Source organism: Lactuca saligna, chromosome 4, assembly GCF_052625555.1.
Source record: "Lactuca saligna cultivar CGN05327 chromosome 4, ASM5262555v1, whole genome shotgun sequence".
NCBI lineage: Eukaryota > Viridiplantae > Streptophyta > Magnoliopsida > Asterales > Asteraceae > Lactuca > Lactuca saligna.
The window spans coordinates 71,948,233-71,956,449 of record NC_136420.1 but is presented as its reverse complement, the minus strand read 5'-3'; the positions used below and the strand labels follow the sequence as shown (position 1 = coordinate 71,956,449).

Here is an 8,217-nt window from a genome sequence, read left to right as displayed (position 1 = left end):
AAAAGACAAAATATATAACTTAAAGACACTAAAAAACAAAAATTTGAGTAAGGGGTACAATAAAAAAAATGAATGATACATATACACTGGCCATTTAATTATGGGTGTAGATTGTAAACAACAACTTTTACATACACAAAAATTTAATTTGTGCATCAAATATTATAACTTTATAAAACATAAATTTTTATGTATTTATAGAAATCAATTCCTTTTAATTGTATATGCAACTCTCAACACTATCAAAATATTATTATATCGTTAATACAAGTTTAGAAACACAACAAAAAAAAAAAACTCTCAAACATATTAGAGTCGACCAACCCTAGTGTGAGTTTTCACAAGGTGCAAATCTTAACATTTAAGTGTTTCTTGCAAAGTTGTGATGAGTGTTATTTCCTTTCTAAAACATGGAATTTATATAATCGTTAAGAAGAGGAAGGGAATGATTCTCATCATAATTATACATCATAGGTACCATTCTTGCAAGATTCAAACAAGCCTTTATGAATGGTGCTGAAAATTTATTTGGGGCGAGGCACTCCTTATTTAGTTGTTTCCATATGTTTGATATCATTGACATAACATAACCTTTTGCATCTTGAAGCGAACAACCTTCATTTTCTTTCATGTAATATATCACATATGATCCATCATGGCCATCTTGATTCTCATCCTGTTAGTTTATAACAAATGGAAGTTAATTGCTTTGGGACATGATCAGTAAAACATTTATCTTCAAGAAATAGTTAATGAGATAATATTCAAGTCAATTATACATAATTTAATTTTAAGTTATACGTCGATGTAATTTGTATTACCTTAGTACTACCTAGATCATCCCAAAGACGAAGTATTTTTGCTAAACAAAATGTTATTCCTGGATTGTCCTTAATAATTGTAGCACTATCTTCATTAGTAGCACAACCGAGAAGGAAAAACATGTGCACTGTAACTACTTCAACACCAGAACTTACAATCCCGTTCCTCAAGTATTCGTCTGCATTCGGCAAGTGTCCGGAAGCAAACCATTTTGCCTCCACTAGAAACACTTCAAAAAGGTTTATCCACTGCAACAATTCAATTACATTTAAAAGTAGGTTTATATTATTTCTCTTTACTTTCGCTCCATCAATTAGGTATAAATATCATCTTTAGTATTTAGTCACTCTTGTTCAAAAACACTTTTGTATTTGTTTAAAGTTGTATTTTTTTTTTTATATAATTATGAAGTCTTTAAATCAAAATTAGTTTCGGGCTAGATTTGTGCTCCAATTACGAACTATTTTTCAACTCATACAATAAACAATATTCAACATACCGTCCTTTTTAAGTACTCTATGGGGTTGAAGCCATATTTCTTGTAGATTTTGTCACTAATTTCACGTGTTATGTTATATAGAGCCTCGATACACATCCGGCAATCGTTCAAGAGAATTAACATCCCATCTGCAAAGAATTGAAGAAGCAACCTTATAATCAAAATCTATATCAATGGTACCCAACACATAAGTTATATATGTTATTGAAGCTTAACACACGTTTTCACTGTTTTTGGATAATAAATGTACCTAATAACTGCTTCTGTGAAGAGGACGAGTTCATCTAGAGTTCCATAAACATCAAAAATATCATCAATTATAAAGATTAAGGCAATTGGCTTTATGAGCTCCAATCTTTGCTCCGATAAGCTAGGATCATCAAGGCTGGCCATGGGCCATAAGTACCAATTCAATGGTTGACTCCTCGCAAGCTTCAGCTCCTCTGCTAATCCCAACTCCTCCCACCATCTATTTCAGAAGGATAATTCATTTTATAGTAAATTACGATAATGGTCCTTATCCTTTGAGATAATTTGAACGATTGGTCCTACTTATTTTTTTCTTTAATTCCTATCATTTTTATAGTTTGATTTTGTTTGGGATTGCCCTAATCAATATAAAAAGACTAATATGACCTTCCATTTTTTTTAGTATTTATTAAATTTATTTAAAAAAATCAAACTAATAAACGTAAAATGACTAGCATGTGGTTCCTAAATTTCTTCTCTCTTCTTGCAAACGGATTAGGCCATTGCCAACAGAAGACATCCCACGCTTTCTTGATGCTCTCATCTGCCACCACCACCACACACCCTTTTCCTCTTCCCTCATCTCCTTTCACCCGAATCTGCATTACCCTCCGACTTTCTTACCCTAAAAAAATCCCACATCCCACGCTTTCATCGTCGGTGACGATTTCCAATCTAGTGCTTTCTATTGGCTGTGGTGGGAGGCTTTTTCTCTGGAAGTTGGTGTGATGTGTTTTTTATTGGGCGAAGTTAGGGTTTCGTGAGGACAACAGAAGGACAACGAGTGAGAAGATGGCACCTACGTGTACAACCCACAGGGTGCTGTAAATGGAAGAGCGAAGAAGATTATAACGACCTAATGAAGAGATATGGTAACGGTGATCCAACAAAAAACATGGGAATATTGGGTTTTTCATTTTAGTTTTAGGTTGCAGGTGTTGTCAATGAAAAAAAAACAGAGTAGAAGGGGTGGGGTGGAGAAGATCATGGAGGTAGCGTCGGATGGGTGGTGTTGTATGTGTTCAAATAATAAGCTAAACATAGGATTGTTTTTGTTTTTATTAATGTTAGGGTTAGTTTAGTAATTTTAAGTAGCTATAAATAATTGCAGGAAGGAAGTTGTACGTATATGTGTTTGGAATGGGTCCCTTTAAAAAGATTAAAAGTAATATAAAATTAAAAAACAAAAAGGGTTTTAGAAAAGTTAGGAAGGATATACCACTCATTTTGTCGGAGTTATAAAAAAACAAGTTACCTTAAATGACAAGACCATCCGTGTAATTTACTCTTCATTTTAGTATTTAGAAAGAACGCTTCTTTAAAATGATTGTAATTCCATTTATCTAAGCCACGGGTTTCTCATGCCTTTGTGTACATTCATTATGTTGCATGTGTAACAAAATTAACTTTTACCTAGAGATTTGAGTAACTTGTATTCGATGTAGGGCCTGGAGTTTAACCAATTCCATCTCAGCAAGTTGAGCCATGGTGGTCCCCGAGTAATGTTTGATGAATTTGTTGACCATGAAAGTTGATGAGGTTCTCTGATACGGATGTTCTAATGTATTTTTTACCATTATAGCTTCATCTTGGTTAAGAAAAGGCATCATTTCTTTGAGAGCATGGCTACTAAAATCCGCAGCCTCCTCAAGTATATGTTCCCCCTCTATGCTTAGATGTGATGCTTCATATAATGCCATTAATCCCTTTACATCTTCCATCATTTCTTCAAGGAACATTCCATTCTTTTGCTTGAAGCCTGCAAAAACGTTGTCTGAAACAACAGATTTTACTTGTAATTAATAACTTTAACATAATTGACATTATTTGAATCAAAAGTACTAGAAGAAGAAAAAACAAGGATGAGTCCTGTTGAAAGTTAAGTAAGATTTAAGAACGTCCGCTCACCTGCTGGAATATAATAACCTTGTTGTCGAAGGATTCGGAAATTGCAGGAAACCTCATAAAGACTTTGGTCATGATTAGAAACATGGCCATTGAAAATTTTAGTGTAATGCTTTTTCAAGATTGAGTCAATCTCCTCTTTGAAGTGATGGTTGATGCAAAGCTTTTGGAGAGCGTTAACCATGTCCATAGGTTTTAAGGGTTCATCTTGGACTTGCTTTAGAAGATTTCGAACTTCCTGTAAATGTTCGTAATACTTTATGGGTTGTTCCATCTGCAATTTCCATAGCCATGCTTTAGATGGTGACATGGAATATAAAAGAAGTAAAATACCAAAAAAGGAAATACATTGAAGAAGAGCTTAAAGTTTATTTTTCTTGGTTGAGAATCTCGTTTTGTAGGGATTAGAGTTTGCTGGATGTTTGCTTGTGTAAAACTGTTGATCATTGCCATGAGAGATGAGCAGGGGGGGGGGGGGAAGGAGCGAGATTAATATTGATATTGATATGAGAAGCCGCTTGCATTACATATTTATAGCTATCACATATTAGATATTTATTTTCTAACCACACAATACTATAATTTTAATTGACACCCTACTTTACTTTTAAACTACTATTGGACAACGAAATTATAAAATCTTCTAAAAGATTTTTGCTCTTAACTTTAAAAAAAGCTGAATAAGAAAATCATTTCAAGGGGGGGGGGGGTCTTGATGATGGATTATGTTGAATAATTGAATGTTTATGTGGATACTTTGGATAGGGCTCTGCTATTGAGAAATAGACAAACTATTTCAACAAAGGAAGAACTTTGAGATCAACTCAAGTCTTAAACACTCAAACTTAACTTGTTTATTTCATTTGGGCGAAGGCCTTATTTATAGGCTCGAAGGAGCCGGTTACAATTATTGTTGCAATCGTTTGATTGCAAAACGACACACATAATTTACAATATAGACCCCTAGACTATGGAGGGTCTTACATCCTACGGACACTATTTTAATACAAACGACAAATACAAATTATTCTTGCCGACATTTACATAATTACAAATGACAAGACAGAATTGTTATCTTCTATAATGTTTCGTTATCTTCAATGATGGGCGAGGGAGGGAGAGAGATTGATAATGATATTGATATGAGAAGCCGCTTGCATTACATATTTATAGCTATCACATATTAGATATTTCTTTTCTAACCATACAAAACTATAATTTTAATTGACACCCTACTTTACTTTTAAACTACTATTGGACAACGAAATTATAAAATCTTCTAAAAGATTTTTGCTCTTAACTTAAAAAAACTGAATAAAAAATCATTTCAAAATTAATATGAGATTAAAATTTTTATTTTTTCAACAAAATTATGAATCCAAATACTATTTCAAAATAGCGATTCAAGAAAAAGTTATCTATATTATGATCAAGTTACTAGATTACCATACACTACAAAAAAATGTCAATTAATGACAACAGTGAAATGGTCACTAACAATAGAAAGAGTCATCACTAAGTGATATAATGACCAAATATATAGTTGTTACTTTTCGTCACTATAGGTCCGTCACAAAATTGATATAGTTACCAAATATATAAGTGGTCGCCGAATAGTGACTACAATATAACCAGTTTCGTCACAAAATCTTGTTACTAATCAGTTAAAGTCGTCACTAATTTATATAATTAGTGACCAAAAAAAGTGGTCACTAAATAAATATTGTTAGAGACCAAAAAAAGTGATCACTATTTAAGAAACTATGAGAAAAGACAATACGCTATAATTGAGTTGCTATAGAATTTTCATAGCTAATGGTAGAAGTAGAATGCTATAAATAACATACCATCAAAAGTATGTCACTATTTCTTACATATAGATATCGGATTTCTACAAAATAAAATACTTTAAAATTAAAAGACATCAAAAAAGAAATAAACATTTTCAAGTGTCTTCATCGTCATCGAATTATGGTGCTTTGAGAATCTTCATGAAGGGATGGACTCTTTTTTTTTTATTTGAAAAAAAAAAGTTAAAGATAAGTGAAATAGTTGCTTCTGCATTGAATGTTAACTATTAATGCCAAAAAAATTGTAAAAATTTAGGTCTTAATGGGGAAACACTCAATTCCCCAAATCTCTTTATAAAGTTGTTTTTAAGTAAAAAAGAACTCTTCTATATACACCTTATCCATTGGTGTGCATGTTTCTTTTTTATTTAACACAAAAAGAACAACTTAATTGAGAAAGTGGGATCAAAGCTCTCAACATTAATATATTTTTTCTTTTTGTTACCTCAAATATTTTTTATACATCATTTCTACTGACAAAACTTAACGGAGGGGAAAAAACATATACAAGGCTTTATTGTCATCATTAAACCATGTTAAATATTTACATAAAAATTCAAAAACATACCTTGAATCTTTCAGTTGCCCATTTATTTAAATTTTTCTCTTGGCATGTCCCAACCTACAAAGGAATTTCTCATTATTATAGTGAATAGTAGCATTGGAAAGTGACTGAACAGATTATGATGTCTATCTGCATTAGAAGCATTGTATGTGTGTGTGTGTGTGCATATATATATATATATATATATACTATTTCTTTTCTGGACAGAATAAACTATCTAAATGAGACCAAATGACCATTCTAACCTTATATTAAAAACAAAAAATCTCATAATATTCATCTTCAGCTTTAGCCAACTTTTTTTAATTAATTAATTAAGCCATTAAGTGCATAACTCATTAAGTGGAAAAAAATAGTAACATACTTACATTTCTTTACCACTAATAAATTGTACTTTTATGTTTTTACCCATACACACGATGTACTTACATTGATTTAATAATATGGCTATAGAAATGCACATTAACTGCTATTATTTGTACAAAAACATAAGTACCTTATGTTGTAAGAGAAACATGTGCATTGCTATTATGGTTTTAACAAAATAAAGTACATTATCTATGTTGCTAAAAAGGGGGTAGTACATTGCTTTTTCTTACCATTATCGGGCATATATAAAAATTCATATGAATAAAGGAAGTCAAGGTTTACTCTATTCAGAATTCTTGGAAACATAAATCACCCGAACCCCATCCAATTTTAACCCGAGAAGTTTCCTAGTAATTTTAAATTTACTGCAAAAAGGGGAAAGACCAAGTAAGAACTTTATTATCATTAGAAATAAAATACTAAATTAATAAATTTGCAAATTATTATCAAGATTACAGTTTAAGGTAATGATTTTTTTTATACTCGTATTCATAATCATTATCCGTTTTAGCATTTGTGAGTTATAAATCATCAAAGCTACAAGCCTACACCCACCTAACCTCATCAACAATTTATGTTAAGTATTTATATAATTATTTTTTGTTGCCTAATAGACTATGAGTTCACTAACTTTTAAAGGAACTATAACACCCAAAAATCTAATGTGTAGAACGAATGATTAAAACTCACTTTTCATAAGAACCCTAAACCCACCCCACCCAACATGATATGTGTTCATAACTGAATATATTAGCAAGCAAAGGAATTTATGTTTAAAACATGTAGAACATACATAAAATAAACTGAGACATCTATGAAGTGGTTATTTAAAACCATAATATGCCAAAAGGGTAAGTCGGTCATTTATATTTGTCACACCCCGAAAACCGAAGGCAGAAACATTTCCGGGGTTGACTCCACATTAAGTATCAAATCCAATGCACATAGTAAGTAAAGTAAAACAACCATTACATTACATAAGAAAAGTTTTACAGTTGTTTGAAAAGTAAAGTTTGTACAGTTGTGATACATAGTATATATATGAACAAAATGAAACGGGTCTTCATGTACTCCGTCTTCTGACAAAAAGGGATCTTCGGGTACCTGTGCTAACGCTGACCTGAGAACACAAGCGGTTTAAAAAAAATCAGCATAACGCTGGTGAGTTCATAAGCGGTTTTTGTTTGTGAAAATGTTTAAGTTTCCTTTCTGTTTCTGAAATGTTACGTATACCAAGAAAATCCCATATTTTCTTAATAGTTGGTTGTCGTTTCACAAATGTAAAGTATAGTATGTTTGTATACTGAAAACATGTCTACTCATGTGAAAATGTATAGTTTGGTTATCCGGCTTGTTAAACTGTTCTGTTTACCTATCGTGTATTCCCAGGAAAGTCCTATACTTTCCTTATTGTATATTACCAATTGTAAAAGATGTAATGTTATCCAGTTTGTTACTTTTTCTAGTTATATAATAGTTACCTAGGAAAGCCCCATGCTTTCCAGCTTGTTGGTTTTCAATGTGAATGATGTAAAAGATGTAAACATGGTTAGATTCCATGTTTTCCCCAGGAAAGTCCCATACTTTCTTGAATGTTGGTTACTGTATGTGGAAGATGTAAAAGATGTAAGAGACGTATAAAGTGGTTCATTATTACTATAAGTAAATCTCTGTTATCCTAATTGCGAGTTCCATAATCATACGATGGACTAAACCTGTGGCAATAAGTAGTCCACACACTTATGAATTTTGTCACCCTTGAACCATTTCGGTTCGACTGTAGCTAGCAGCCAGGCGTGCGGTAGTCGGCCCCGTATAGATCTATACACTCAAGTCACGCTCTCTAAATACCAGATATTCTGGTTACGGGTGCAGTCCTCCACTCGCGTATCTCTGTGGAGTGTTCGCCGAGGACGTGTCTCCAATCATACAGGATTAACAAATTTACTAGTAATAAT

The 8,217-nt window shown here is 32.3% G+C and overlaps 1 pseudogene across 1 annotated transcript; it reads right to left on the bottom strand.

Annotated features, from left to right (window-relative positions):
- Positions 1-229: 229 nt before the first annotated feature.
- On the bottom strand, positions 230-4,306 carry LOC145042128 ((3S,6E)-nerolidol synthase 1-like; annotated as a pseudogene). The gene is made up of 7 exons (XR_013680549.1): positions 3,824-4,306; positions 3,479-3,749; positions 2,984-3,344; positions 1,572-1,790; positions 1,322-1,449; positions 822-1,070; positions 230-676 (listed from the first exon to the last, which is right to left on the bottom strand). The product of XR_013680549.1 is annotated as a (3S,6E)-nerolidol synthase 1-like (transcript).
- Between the last annotated feature and the right edge of the window lie 3,911 nt (positions 4,307-8,217).